General features: G+C 39.8%; 1 protein-coding gene across 2 annotated transcripts in view; it reads left to right on the top strand.

The window, feature by feature from the left end:
- Positions 1-6,314: 6,314 nt before the first annotated feature.
- LOC140243820 (uncharacterized) overlaps positions 6,315-14,657 on the top strand; it is a 61,429-nt gene continuing 53,086 nt past the window's right edge. For both annotated transcript variants that reach the window (XM_072323486.1, XM_072323487.1), the window contains exon 1: positions 6,315-6,465. The gene's annotated coding sequence lies outside the window, so the exon portion shown is untranslated. The remainder of the gene's footprint in view (positions 6,466-14,657) is intronic.

Genomic DNA, 14,657 nt, shown 5'->3' with positions numbered 1-14,657 from the left:
TCTGCCTGCTCCTGGCCCAAGTTGCAGTCTTATTGACGCACACTAATGGGACATCGCACTGCGGCCGCCAGCTTAGAGACAGGCTAAAGGTCTATTGTAATCTCTATTTGCTCCATCCACGTGATATCATGACGACTGTCTTTTGCATACCCGACCCCATCCCGGGGACACTTTTGTTTTGTTGTTGTTGTTGGATGAGCGGTTTTTTTTTTTTTTTTTTTGTGTGTGTGTGTGTTATTATTCTTTGCTCTCGTATTGTTTCCTCCAAACTCGCTCAGCCATGAATTTAAGCAGCCGGGTCACTACTAGTCTTAATTACAGACTGTAAAGTACCTGATCTGTTGGTGTAATTTCTATTTTACTTTTTTTTAACGACATCCATGAGTATACTAATCTTGCTTAAATGATAAAACAATGCTTCCGTTACTTCTGCTCATTGGTTTTTCTCACATCAAGATTGATATGAATTGATTTGAATCATTCTTCCACTTAGGTTTCTCCATAACACTTTCTCGCGAATACTGCATGGAAAAGCACATAAGTATGGAAAATCTAAAACGGAATGAAGACTAACCACTGAAGACTGACGTTTGCCTTCCTTGGCATACACTATTAACAGAATATAACACACATCACCAAAAAAAAAAAAAAAAATCTATATGCTATCATATAAATACCATGACCTTTGCAATAAAAAAGACATAAATCATTTCATAAGTTGTAAATACTTCGTGCGTAAAGATGACGGTAGTGCCTTGCCAGTATAGGTGCTCATACAGTAAACGGGTACTAGAATATTTTTTATGCAGAAATGTCTGTTAATACACTGCTCAGTACGGAAGACCAGGGTATCACGTAGACCCTACTTCTGGGGCAAAACATGACCGACTACAATACGACATGCATATAGACTCCATGCAATTCGTATATTGCATGGTGGATGCGGAGACGACGTGGAGAGTGGTGCAGGGTAATGATTCGTCAAAACTTTGACCATCGCTGCTGCCAACCAATCAGCAAGCAGGAAAGAAGAGCATGAGAAAAGAGCGGGGGCAGAGGGGGGCACACAGTAAAAGCGGGAGAGAGGAAGGGGAAAGGGGAGGGGGGAGGAGACCGTAACAGCAACTCAATTTCGACTTCACCGATAACCCTTGATCATTCCATAACATTGACAGGCGCAATGTGCATACACCGCCACAACCTTTCGGAGAGGCTAAAGTCCAAGTCTTCTTCGCAATATGGTATATCCATCGCGCGAGGGCACTTCAGCCCAACGGATGTAAACTCGCGAATAACTAAAAATTAAAAAAGTGTGCGAAATGAAGAGCAGATAACAACCAGTGAAGAGCGTGTACAAGAATGTAGATACGTTGAACCGTATGCAGTACTGTATAATGCATGCATAATGTGAGTGTATTTTGTTGGTTCCATAACATTGGCTCCACCGACATAATTATTGCTCCCATGAAATATCTCCACCCTAAGCCACCACACAAACGCAAACAAAACCAGTACTGTAATCCTAATCCTCACATCAGACTAAACATAGAACCCTATCACAACCCTAACCCTAATCCTAAGTCCTTGAAGAAAATAAATCCGGAGCAATATGTTGTCGCAGGAGTATTTGTCGTGTCACGGTCTACATGAGAAGCATACAGTAGTAATCAATGCATTGGATGACACACGCACACACACACATCATAGGCCTTATTTGTATGTGTGTGTATGTACTTGTGAAAATTTTAAATGCAAAATCAGGTATTATATTATTTTTTATCAATTTTAGATATTTAAGATAGAAGCTGCTTTAAAAACAAAATGATCACATTAAATGAAATACGTGATAATTTTGATAATATCTTCAAAAAAATATTCTTCTTATGTAACGAGTGCAGTATGATAAAGATTTCTTTCTACTGTATTTCATCCCTTTTTGCATTCAAGCTCTTCATAATGTACAGTTTAATTCAATGCATTTTTGTCAATCATATATTTAAACCTATACGCCAAAAGTATTTCAACATAGACAAAATGCATTACACCATGTAGAGACAATCTATAACATGAAAATAAGTGCTTAAAAAAGAAAAGGAAAATAATTATTCATAATATTTTCATACTGTACTGTTGATAAAAAGTCAGATTATAGCAAGATTATAAATATATCCAGGCACACTAAAGGAAACCCAAACCTAAAGAGAAATGTGGATTGAGTGAAAGCAGCAACATTGGTAGAACACGTCAGTGAAAATTTGAGGAAAATCGGACAATCAATGCAAAGTTATGAATTTTTAAAGTTTTGGTGTTGGAACAGCTGGATGAGGAGACTACTGGAGGTTATGGTGTCATTTATTGTGTGGACAACCATATAAAGAAATTATAAATGGAATTCCACAACAACAAAAACAAATAATTTTTCATGAAAATTACACATTTTCATCAACTTGATACTGACATAATTATGCTCAGGGTATTATTCCCCTTGCTTTCTGAAAGCAGTTAGTCAAGTGCTCTTTCATTATGCTAGAAAAGTGAAATCATGTTGAATTTTCTTTATATTTTCTTTATATTGTTGTCCACGCAATGATGTCATAAACACAAGTAGTCTCCCTATCCAGTGGTTTCAACACCAAAACTTGTAAAATGAATAACTTTTGCATCGATTGTCCGATTTTCCTCTAACTTTCACTGATGTGCTCTACTAATGTAGTTGTTTTCACTCAATCCGCATTTCTCTTTGGGTTTTGGTTTCCTTTAATGAATATTGGCAGACCTTAAGAATATTATTGGGCACATTTCATAGGTTTTCCCGCCTGATTTCGTCAGATCTGTATTCTATTTAACGATGCGATAATTCAAATTCGAGTGAATTTGAATGATCACCAAGGTCAACATAAAAAAACTGTAGTTCTTTCAATTTAATTTCATCGGTGTGCGATTTCATGATTTTCTCACATTAACGTGTAAAAAGCGTGTTCAAATCTAAAAATACAAGTGAAACGCATTCAATTAAAAAAAAAAAGAATACACTACACTTGTACATGTAAAACTTATTCAAATTCCCATCAGCACCGTCGTGGAATTCAATTTCACTAAAGAACAAGCATTTGCATTAATTATTTGGCAGTGTTTTCATTACTGCTTATGCTCTCTGTAATAGTGACTCATTATTATATTTGAATAAATGTAACTTGAAAATGGGATATTTGCCTTATACTGAAATTTCACATTCCTTTGTCAAACTTCGATCGAATTCAAGCAACAGTTCGTATAACTCCTGTGGCGGATCCAGAGGGGGCGCACCGGGAGCACGCCCCCTCTTTATTTGTTATTGAAACAAAAGAAGTAAAAAGAAAAATGGGGGCACGCGCGCACCCTTTAAAGGCGCCTCCCCTTTACGGAATTCCTACATCCGCCCCTGTAGCTCCGTTATCATACACGTACGTCATGTAATAATTCATAATTATTTTGTACATGACTTTAGTGACTGCTCGAGGAGAGTTTAATATATCTCGAATACGGACAGACCTTGTGACTGAAGAATAAGTGGACAATCAACAAGACTATCGGCTGGTGACACTCTTGAAAAAAATATAAACAGCTATGGGGCGAAAAAAAAACAAACAAACAAACCAAAAACTACCAAAAAGTTTAATAATGGGGTTCCAAACGTAATGGATGTATGTGGAGATGCAAGAAATTATAAGATAGGGTTTATGTTTGAAAATGAACTGAAACTGGAAGAAAGATCACGCGGAAAATTGCATATAAATATGACTGAAATTAACTGATTTAATGAAACTTGGAAATGAAAATGAAATTGCATATTATATAACACTGACAAAAAGAAGAATTTAACGTGTAGAAATGCGGTATGAAGAACTAGAAGTTGATGTTGTGAAGGTCGATTGAATTGAACGTTCAGAGTGCGAGGTTGTGTGCTTAAAAATGAAAATGGTATATAAATTGGGACGAAAAAACGTCTATTCACCTGACGCGGAATGAAATGACAACTTTACGTCGTTAAAATGAATAAATTTCTCTGATAAACTGATAAAACTGATAAACCGTGCGAGCAGACCGCTGACGAAAATCGCTTGAACTTCAATGCCTTTTCATATAATATTCGAATGCAAATCTGATGAAACTGGGTGGGAACCCCAATATTAACATTTCAAGAATCATTTTGTCATGCCAGTTGATTTTGTTGGTACTCGCTCCCTCTGTTGGCAGCACTCATCCTCCTTGGTAGAGTCAGGGTCAAGGAGGTCCACAAGCTAAACCTCCTTGTATAAGAGTTGCGTGGAGGCCATGCATGCATGCGGTCTTTCTTGGATGATACATACTGCCCCAGGTCTTGAAGTAAAGCAGATCAAACCCTTCTTTGTGGTTGGTCGGTCCTTGAATTGGTGAGATCTCTGATGTCATTTATACCATGGATTCTTTATCGGGTTAGCATCTGGTGACTGCGCCGCGGCCACCGCACCCTGTTGACACCACCTCACTAGTACATAGTTTTCGTCATACCGCTGGTCCATCCCTGGTCAGTCCTGTGCACCGGTGCCCTGTCATCTTGGAAAATGGACAGAACCCTGGTGTAACTGCACATTGCCATAGCTATTTATGTAACCCACAAAGATGGAAACAATGCAATGAGAGTCTACACGGTTCAAGCTCCCGGTAGTGGCGTTATCCATTTCACATAATACACGATAACAAGATTCCCGACTCCATAGCTGCCACCCCGACCAGGTTCACTCCAGTGATACCAAGTTCAAAACATTTTTTATGCGTGAGATTTTCATGACTCGGCGTCTCGGTGTCCCCCCTCCCATGGTAGGGAGCTTTTTTTTTTTTTTTAATTATTATTATTAGCTCTTAATGATGCGATCTGGTGCATACTTAAGTAACTATTTTCTACTTATTTTGAAATACAAAAGGGAATATACCTTCAATTGCAACTATCACCTTAATCCTTTAAACTATATGCTCCTTAATTTTGGCCCAAGTTGCAGACTTCACCTGATGCGTGAGAAAAATGGGTGCCATGCGTGAAATCGTTAGACAGACCCTAAATGCTTGATTATCACGCATAATGCGTGAGACCTGATGCTCTGTCACTCTCACTCTTCATCGTTGGAAGAAAAGCAAAACCTGTCATAAAATAGAAACTGGACGGAAATGACTCCAGTTATATATCCTCCAGCGTCCAATCCCTGACTGGGGTGGCTCACCTGATGCGTCTCTGATGATTTCGGAACGAGATATGAGAATCTTCCTCCTAGAAACAAGGACATGACGATTGAGGATCGCGTTATGGTTAGCGTCTTTTGGTCGTCCTTTTTTTCTTACCAAACTTTCCTCTCTGAGCTGCCAGAGTTCGTGCAGAAAACGAGCCTGACGAATGAGTTACCTCATCCTGACTCAAGGTCTTTCTAGGTCCTCTGCTCTGACAACAATAGAAAGAAAATATAGGCCTAAAGGGAATTCCACAAAATTTTACTTTTCTGGCAAAATGAAAGAGTACTTGACTAACCGCTTTCAGAAAGCAGGGGGAATACTATACCCCTAACATATGTCTAGTATCAAGTTGATGGAATGTCTAATATTCATGAAAATGATTTTGTTTTTATTGAATTCCCTTTATAATTTCTTTATATTGTAGTCCACTCATACGTCATAATCTCTAGTAGTCTCCTTGCAAGCCCAGTAGTTCCAACACCTAAACTTTAAAAATTGATAACTTTTGCGTCGATTGCCCAATTTTCCTCAAACTTTTCACCGATGTGTTCTACTATACAGTACTAGTGTTACTGCTTTCACTCAACTCACATTGCTCTTTGGGTTTGCGTTCCCTTTAATTCCAAGAGCTCTGACAATAGCATTATCATCTGGCATATAAACAGTAACGAAAACGAGTAACAACATTTTCATGTTTTGTGACTTTTGACCAGCTACTGTGTATGATCAATCTTTTGTCCTGAATAGGCCTATTCTCTTTCTGTTGTTATTGATTGGATTGCTCCTCTTGAAAGTGATGCATTATACATTGTCTCACTAATCACATGTTAGATTTTTCAGTGCGTTTTATATTAAAAAAAAATCTGACCCTAGGATGTTCCCATTAAAATACCTGTGTAATCTTCTGATATTTTAAATTTTTAGCTCCTATGCTCTAAAAACATGATTGTGTTACTTCGGTCAGGCAATCTTGGCGTTTCAAACGTGGAAAATGGCAGCACCTGTAACACGCCCTCTACATAACCAGCGCGTCCACATCGCATCCTAGCCCCATACATTATCAGCCATTTTGGATCAGGAAGTGCTGCGAAAACTGTGTCCTGCAGTACGATTTCCGGGTGGGATAAATACCATTCTCGTTGCAGCTGTGGAGTTATCCCGTTCAGAAATGAGTGGTATATGGAGGCTAGGGTAAAATCCTGGACCGAACGTAACAGCAAGGTATGTGTCGTCGGCAGGTTTGTAAGCAGAAAGGCATTGTTTTTGAAACGGTGCATATTCACTGCATATCGTTTGGTCCCGCGGAACAGCTAGCTCGTATCGTAACGTTTGTTCAGAAGGCGTGTATGTTGAAACTGAAGTGTAAACGTAAAACCGTTGCAAGTCGGCTGTCGCCAGTGTCGGGCATATTGTACTAATGTGGAGTGAAGTCTGCTTGGTGAAGAACTGACTTGCCACATCAGTAAATTTACAGAGAGTAGTGTCGTGTGTGTGTGTGTGTTTTCGGTGAGACTAAAAAAACTAAAGTAACACCATATTGTAGTTGTAGGCTACAGCTCAGTAACTTGACGTGAGCGTACAATTGTAATATCAATATCCACCTATCTCTCCAATAAATATTAAAGCATACTTGCCAACATTTTCATTTGAGAAAGCGGTAGAATCCAGGATGCCTACGAGTGTGCGAGCAGCACTAACTGTTCTAGTGTTAGCTTGAATGCTAATGCTAATCTTTCAAAAGCGGTAGCTAGTCTACCGCCAAATGCGGTAACAGAGTTGGCAAGTATGTTAAAGAATCACTTAGGCGTAGATCTACGATCTAGATCTAGTATGACTTGAATACTTGTTGATTGACATTGATATTAAATTATGAAGATGTGGCACATGTTTGAGGTGATATGTAACTTGTCTTTGGCTTTGTGGGGGCAACTTTGTGTTACAGAATGAGCCCCACCAACAAGTGACACCTAGCACCTGACTCCAATGAACAGGCCAGGCCAGCCAGTCAGTCCAGCAGGGTTGTGCTGTAAACGCTAATTGATATTTATGGTTACACTTTCACACAATTAACATAGTTTTCTACATAATGCTAGGGAAATTGCGATGTCATGACAATACAAATGTAGGCCTACATTGTTGCCATGAATTATAAAATTTCATTTTCATATTTCAATAAATCTAGGTAACCTAAACCTTGTCGAGATGAGTGCGTGCAGGAATAAAGAATACCAGTTCGAGATTCATAGTCAGATGCATGTATGTGCTTATGCATGGTGGAGCTGAAGCACACATTCTGCTAAAATTAGCCTGTTAAATGTTAGTGTAAGCCTTAGATCTACTGTAAAAGTGGATATTTTCGCGTGAGTAATTTTTCGTGCTCGGATGGGTAAGATGAGTTTCGTATGTTTTTGATTTCGTGGAGTCGGGACAATAACTGCTGGAACGTGTGTATACAAAAAAACATTGTATTTGTGTGCTGTTATTTTCGTGCTAGCTTCTGGTTGCGCGAAAAGTGCGAAAATTTTCACTTTTACAGTATGCTCGTTTCTGCTAGGTATGCTTCTGGTATGGGCCCTGCTGCTAGAAAGAAGACCATCCATGCGATTAAACGCATCTTCACATCAAGCACAAGTGTCGCCTGCAACTTTGCATTTGATCAAAGTCAAACGCAAAGTTTTGTTGCGTATGTGTGTGGCGAAATAGATAAAAGCCCTTTCAAGCAGCAGACTTGCGTTTATATGCAGAGTTGTGTATGATTTTGGGGACTCCCATGTACAGAGAGTTGTGTTTCAATAACTGCAAAGTTTCTAGCAGCAGGGCCCAGGAGCAGTAGATGCCAGCTTTCCATGAGAGTGGTTGGCTAATTTTAGCAGATGATGTTTTTACACCAGCCAGGCGTGTGCGCATTCATATCGGGAGTAGCGAGTGACTAGCAAAATGGTAACTGCGCGATTTCTGTAGGCATCCAGCAATATTTATGGCAATAATTGCACTATTCATTGATTGCCAAAGTTTGTTTGCAGTGGCAAATTTGAGAAGCTGAGACATGTCAGAATACATTTGTGACCCGCTACAACAAAATGGTCCTAAAGTCGCGCACGGTCGAAGCCGTGAAAATCGAGTTTGAAGTTAGAGCATCAAAATTGGTCAAAACTTACGATTTTCTGAATTTGACATATTATTAGAGTCTGACATGTCTTCTATCATCTGTCGAAATTTTGAAGCAAAATGATGAAAGGAAAGACCAGAAAATAGCGTTTTTCTGGGCCATGTTTTTTTGGCGTTTCAACGAAGCAGAAACTGGTTCGAACATTTGGATTGAGCGCCACACATAGGCTCCGCCCCTAACAACGACCAGCGTGATCTCATTGGTCAGTTTGTTGCTTGCCGCTAACTGAAGCGTGAAACTCGCACACTGCCCAGTCGACTGGTGCGTGCGGGCGGGTTGCGCTATGCCTAGCCGCTTCTCCTGACATCCTGGTCACTGATTGGTCGGTGAGGAGACCGCCGACGCTGTGTTTGAATGAGCATTTCGGGGGTTGCTAAGGCTTAACTTCTATTGTCCGGAGGTGAATACTGACTTGTGTGTCTCTTGATTGTGATTGCGTTGCAAGGAGAACTTTTAGGGCGCTTTTCTCGAAACAGTGATTTCCCAGACGTCTTGACATGCGCTCTTTTAAACATCGATATCTCCGCAGCCGATTATTTTTATAAGACATGTTATATATCAATTTAAAGCAGAAAGATTAGGGAATTGTGTCATGCAATTTTCAAATAATCGACCTCCCCCGACTCAAGGATCATTTTGTTGTAGCGGGTCACATTTACAGTCACACCTGCCTTAGCGGCCACCTGTCTATAGCCGCCACCTGTCTACAGCGGCCACTGAAAAATCCCCCCAAGAGAAAAGCCCTGTTAAAGACCCTGTGTATAGCGGCCACCTGTCTAACACGGCTAGCGGCCACAAATTTTGTTTCCCGTGGTAGGTTTTAACCTGTCTATAGCAGCCTCAGACTCAATGGAGCTGTAGTAGAGCTGGTACATGTAATTCAGCGTGTTTGACCCTGTTTACAGTGAGTGAAAGGACTCCTTTGTTTGAGACCTGGATATACAACATTTTTAGAAATGTATACAACGATGATACATGTACATGTAGGCAATGCACACAAGCATTGGATAACCTGTCCATAGCGGCCACCTGTCTATAGCGGCCACTTTTTTCGTCTCCCTTGGGTGGCCGCTATAGACAGGTTTGACTGTATATAACCTAAAAGTATCAATAAGTGCCGTTGTAAGATCATAACAGTGCATGGCCCCTGGATTGCTGATCCAACGATGCACAACATTAAAGTAACCTTGAAGATAAGTATCCTAGGCCTATCCCTACATGTAAACTAGACTTAAAGCTTAGTTCAAAGTTTACTTAGTACTAATAATAGTACTGAGTAGAGTTTAGGGTCTGCACAGCAGATCTAATAATAGACTCTATTCCGGAATGAGAGATTTCATAAAAAGTGGATTTAAAATGAATTGTTTGAAAAAGATGCTTTAAGGCTGCGTTTATAAGATTTTGCGTGCCGAGAATCACTGTTTTGAAACACTGATTCAGAACACTGATTTGAAACGTGGTTTTGTCAGGACAGCGTTTATACAATTTTTTTCCCCGAGTGTGTTGGGGCTCTCTCAGACTGTGCCATTGCGCAGCTCATTCTGCGCAGTTTGTTCCTCAGCAAAAGGTCAAACAGGGCGCGCGCAAGGCAATTGTGACATCATTTTAGACAGTGTTTGAGATCGCTGTTGCGTTTGTAAAATTTTCATAACACTACTTGTAGAGAAACACTGTTTTGAAATGCACTATTTTGTGCATTTCAAAACAGTGTTTCTCTCAGCAGACTGCTCATAAGGCCTGAGACACACCTTCAAGTACTCCAGTATTTGGTTTGTGTGTTGCTGTGTATTGCCCTAAAGTAGACATACATTGTCATTCCCAATAAAAGCGCAATGAAAAGTGCTCACTAAGACCCCATTTACAGTGCAGGGCTGGGCCGAGCCCGGGCCGAGCTGCGGCTGAGCCTAGCCTCAATTGTGGCACTATGCTGTGCAATTCTATCCATTTAGAGTGGAGGGCACGGCCCGGGCTTTTCATTCAAACCTTTCAATATTTTGTCGTAGTGGCGCTCTGCTTGTAAACAAACAACTGTTGTTGGGAGCGCGAAGGTCGCAATTTGGTACCGCATTTGGCCCAGTTTATGTACCCGGTATACAGTGAGAAAAGGCCGGGCTCGGCCACGGCCGAGCCGCAGCCGAGACTACCTCCAGAGCTTGGCCAAATGCACGGCCGATTTTGGTACCGCATTTGGCCTTTTGCACGTTTACAGTGAAATGAAGGCCTAGCTCCACTCACTGTAAACGGGGTCTGTGTTCAATATGCAGGCTTGTGCATCTACAGTTGTTCACTAATTGAAAACTTTTATAAACTGTTGCAAGCAATTGCAAGGTCAAGTCCCCTAAGAGCGTATTATGAGTGGAAACCAGTGAATGAGAGCAACAGTGACAGCAAGTTGCACCCCCCCCCCTCATTTTTTTTGATTCTTCAGAAACTGTAAAGTAAATATAAAATGTGTCACAATGGGACATAAAACCATAATTTGCTGCAGGATGTATTAGATGACTTGTCTACTTTTGGGTAGAGTCATTGCTGAGCTGTTAGAGGCATTATAAATAGTTACATTGTAGACTGATGATTTAAACAACAACGAAGCATTTACAAAAAAAAAAAAGAAAAAAAAATCATAATAACAAAGTACAACCATGATACTTCAAATCGAAGGATAATATACTTAAGTTTACTCCTATGTAGGCACCTGTGGTTACTGTGGAGTACTGAAGAATTGTTTACATGTTCATTGCCATATGATGTTATCGAGTTGTTAAACTGTACTTCCAGTGTTTTACCGTTTGTTTGTTTCTTAGTTTCATTTTTCCATCTGAGAAGATGGCTGGATAGCCCAAATTCAGCTGCAGTACTTACATGTACAAATGTAACTGGTCTTCTATGGGGGTCCAGCTGGATGTGAGGTGGGACCACTTCACCAGATTATGCACCCTGCTCTTTGTGATGATCAAATAAATGAAGCGTGATCTTGTATGTGTATGAGTTTTGACTCTCTCACATGAGGGGATGGTATGATTACACACAACTATGCTGGGGTTTGGCTTGGGACTATACTTTTTATGTGACGTATGGAAAATGTCTTGCCCTTATACTACACGTATAATGCACAGGAATGATTGATCATTGAATATAACTGCGAGAAACTTTGCCTTTAGAACTGAGAAACCTTGCTTTATTTTGTATACACTTGCTTTTTTTGTCCTTGGTATAGCTATAGATGCCAGTTTCAATCAGCTAGCAATCGGTTTTCACAGAAAGATATGAAATAATTGTTAATTATGAATAAACTTGTTCTGAACTCTAATTGTTCTTAGTGTCTCTGAGAGTATTGTTAGAAAAGTACAAGGGTACATTTCCAAGAAATGGATGCTGTGTAAGGGAAAGAACAGTATACAATTGATGCACAGGAATTGTGTGCGCACATGCAAGGTACGCTGTAAAACTATGGCTTTGTTTAAGCCATAAGATGAAGCTGATTGCATTTAGACGAGATTCCATGTAGTTGCTGCATGCATTCTTTTCCTACTGATGCATATTAAGGCATATGTTTCATCTGTTGTATAGAATGCTGGACAATTAGAAAAAAAAATCATGCATCCGATATAGATGTATAAATGGCAAATCTACTGAATGTTTTTCATTCTGGCTTGCCATTGATGCATGGCTAGCCACACCAAGAATCCACAAAATCGGCATCCAGTACGTCGGAATGCTCAGTACATTTCAAAAGGAATCTCTATCCAAAAATTGAAATTTGAGAGGTGTGAGAGCACGTCCTAAGAACTGTAGAGAAAATTCTATCCCATCACAAAAAATGTCCTAAACTGTGAATATTAATTTTATTAAATCAGCACGCACTAGTGCACACTGCAATAGTAGCCAAATCTGAAAATAGTAGCCGCGCGTCGACCATCGGTGTATGCATGTTCCCTTCGTTTGCCTCCGTCTGGACGCAGCTATATTGAGTACTGTCAATCGGTATCGCCTCATTGAGCCATGATAAGAGTAGATGTATCCGCATGAGTAGAGGCAGCCGCAGCTGACTGGTCAGTGGCCCGGCACGGCGCGGTAGCACCAACCTAACTGCGTACGTAGACATTACGTGCATTTGCATGTTTTGAGAGTATCGTAGTACCCTGATTGTACAGAAAATTATCGAACTACACAATCGAATGCAGTCGATAAGGCCAGAAGACTATTCTTAGATCAAGGTGCATGTAATTTTTTGCATAGCTCTATGTCTCTTTATATATTGCTATATCTGTGTATGTGAGTAACGTTGCACTCTTATATTTCATAGGAATATTTTCAGTACAATGACCTACAATGTCAGAAAACTAAATTTCTGTGTACAGATACACTTTAAGAATGCATGGTAACTTGTACAAATTGTAGCAATCCAATAGCCATCTCGTAAGCAGCAACTGCTTGCTACAAAATGCAGGAACACTTACCGATACTACAACTACAAGTGCAGGATACAGTTTGTAGCATGTTTAGCCTGCAACATTTGGCTATTGTGATACATTAGTGATCTTGATAATTACTGGTAATTGATATGGAATGTGCGGCCAGTAAAACATCAACACACAACTCTCAACCAATGAGATTACAGAGTTTTCTCAACTCATTATAATGTACAAGGTATCTTGCCTGCTCCTTCTTTGCCCATTGCTCTCAGTATGGTTTCTCAACACTATTTATAGTCCATGGGCCAGGCCAGATATTGGTACCATCTGAGGTGGCAAAACCTTTTTGGTGTCATTTTGTTTGTCGGGCATAGATATGCTTATCAAGCTATGATAGCATTTCCAAATGAGTAGCTTAGTCCTAATAAATGAATTTTTAACCCGTTTGGTTTCGCTGTTATATACCTTTACTTCTGAATCGAAACTAACCGCTATAGAAAGAAGAGCACTGTCTTCTGTATGTCCACAGGTGTTCTGTTGTAAACGTGGTGCGCTTGGTCTTTATTCAAGGCAGCGAAGGGAATATCCAAGGGTTACGATGTCCACAGCGCTTAGTCTTTATTCAAGACGGCGAAGGGAATATCCAAATCTAATGATACAGTGTATATCCCTTTATCTAAAAAGCAAAAAAAAAAAGCAAAAAAAACAAAAACAAAAACAATTCCTAGTGGAAATTTTCAAAGGTCACACTCTGACTGTCTTTGGTCAAAGAGCGTCAAAAATATTTGGCATTGGTCGGGTTGATGGCTGAAATCTATGACTAAGCTACTACTCTGGAAATGCTATTATACTTTTATAGCAAAATAATATTCCTTAGATATATGTCATTTCAAAATGCACAACTAGAACTTGCCACCTCAGGTGGTATACCAGTAACTAATTTTTCGGGTCTTGGCCCATGGACTAATTGTGTGACAATTGTTTCCGTGTCTCTCTCTCTCTCTCTGTGTGTGTGTGTGTGTGTGTGTGTGTGTGTTTGTCTGATTAACAACAGTATCAGTTCAGGTAAACACTGCAAAAAAAAAAAAACACAACAAAACAAAACAATGTACCGTTATCATATCTAAAGTTACTAATAAAAGAAATTATCTATTCTGTTTTTATACTACCCTCTCAACAAATACATAAGTTTTAAACAAAAATCACTCTGCTCATTTACAATAGTATTTATTATTACCTATTGTAGTGTACCGGTTCATTGTTTGATGGAAATAAAGCTACATTGGCGTGGCATTAGTGTTTTCACCTCAGCATTTTCACCGGAAAATGTTGAATAATAAAAAATACGGGAAAATCCACGAGGAATTGCTTTTTTGTTTGTTTTTTAGATAAAGGGATATACACTGTATCATAGGCTTTGGATATTCCCTTCGCCGTCTTGAATAAAGACTAAACGCACCGCGTTTAGCTTTGGACAGCATCACCCTTTGGATATTCCCTTCGCCGCCTTGAATAAATACTAAGCGCACCGCGTTTACAACAGAACACCTGTGGACATACCATGAGCTCCATGGACATACAGAAGACCTAGCTCTTGTTTCTATAGCGGTTAGCCTCGATTGAGAAGTATAGGGATATAAAAACGAGACCAAATTGGTTAAAAATTCATTTATTGGGACTAAGCTACTCATTTGGAAATGCTATCATAGCTTGATAAGCATATATATGCCCAACAAACAAAATGACACCAAAAAGGTATTGCCACCTGAGATGGTACCAATAACCAATTTTTCGCCTCTTGGCCCATGGACTATTAAGAGCGTGATTCT

This window comes from Diadema setosum, chromosome 20 (genome assembly GCF_964275005.1).
Source record: "Diadema setosum chromosome 20, eeDiaSeto1, whole genome shotgun sequence".
Lineage (NCBI taxonomy): Eukaryota > Metazoa > Echinodermata > Echinoidea > Diadematoida > Diadematidae > Diadema > Diadema setosum.
The sequence above is the reverse complement of the archived record's forward strand: the minus strand, read 5'-3'. Positions and strand labels throughout refer to the sequence as shown.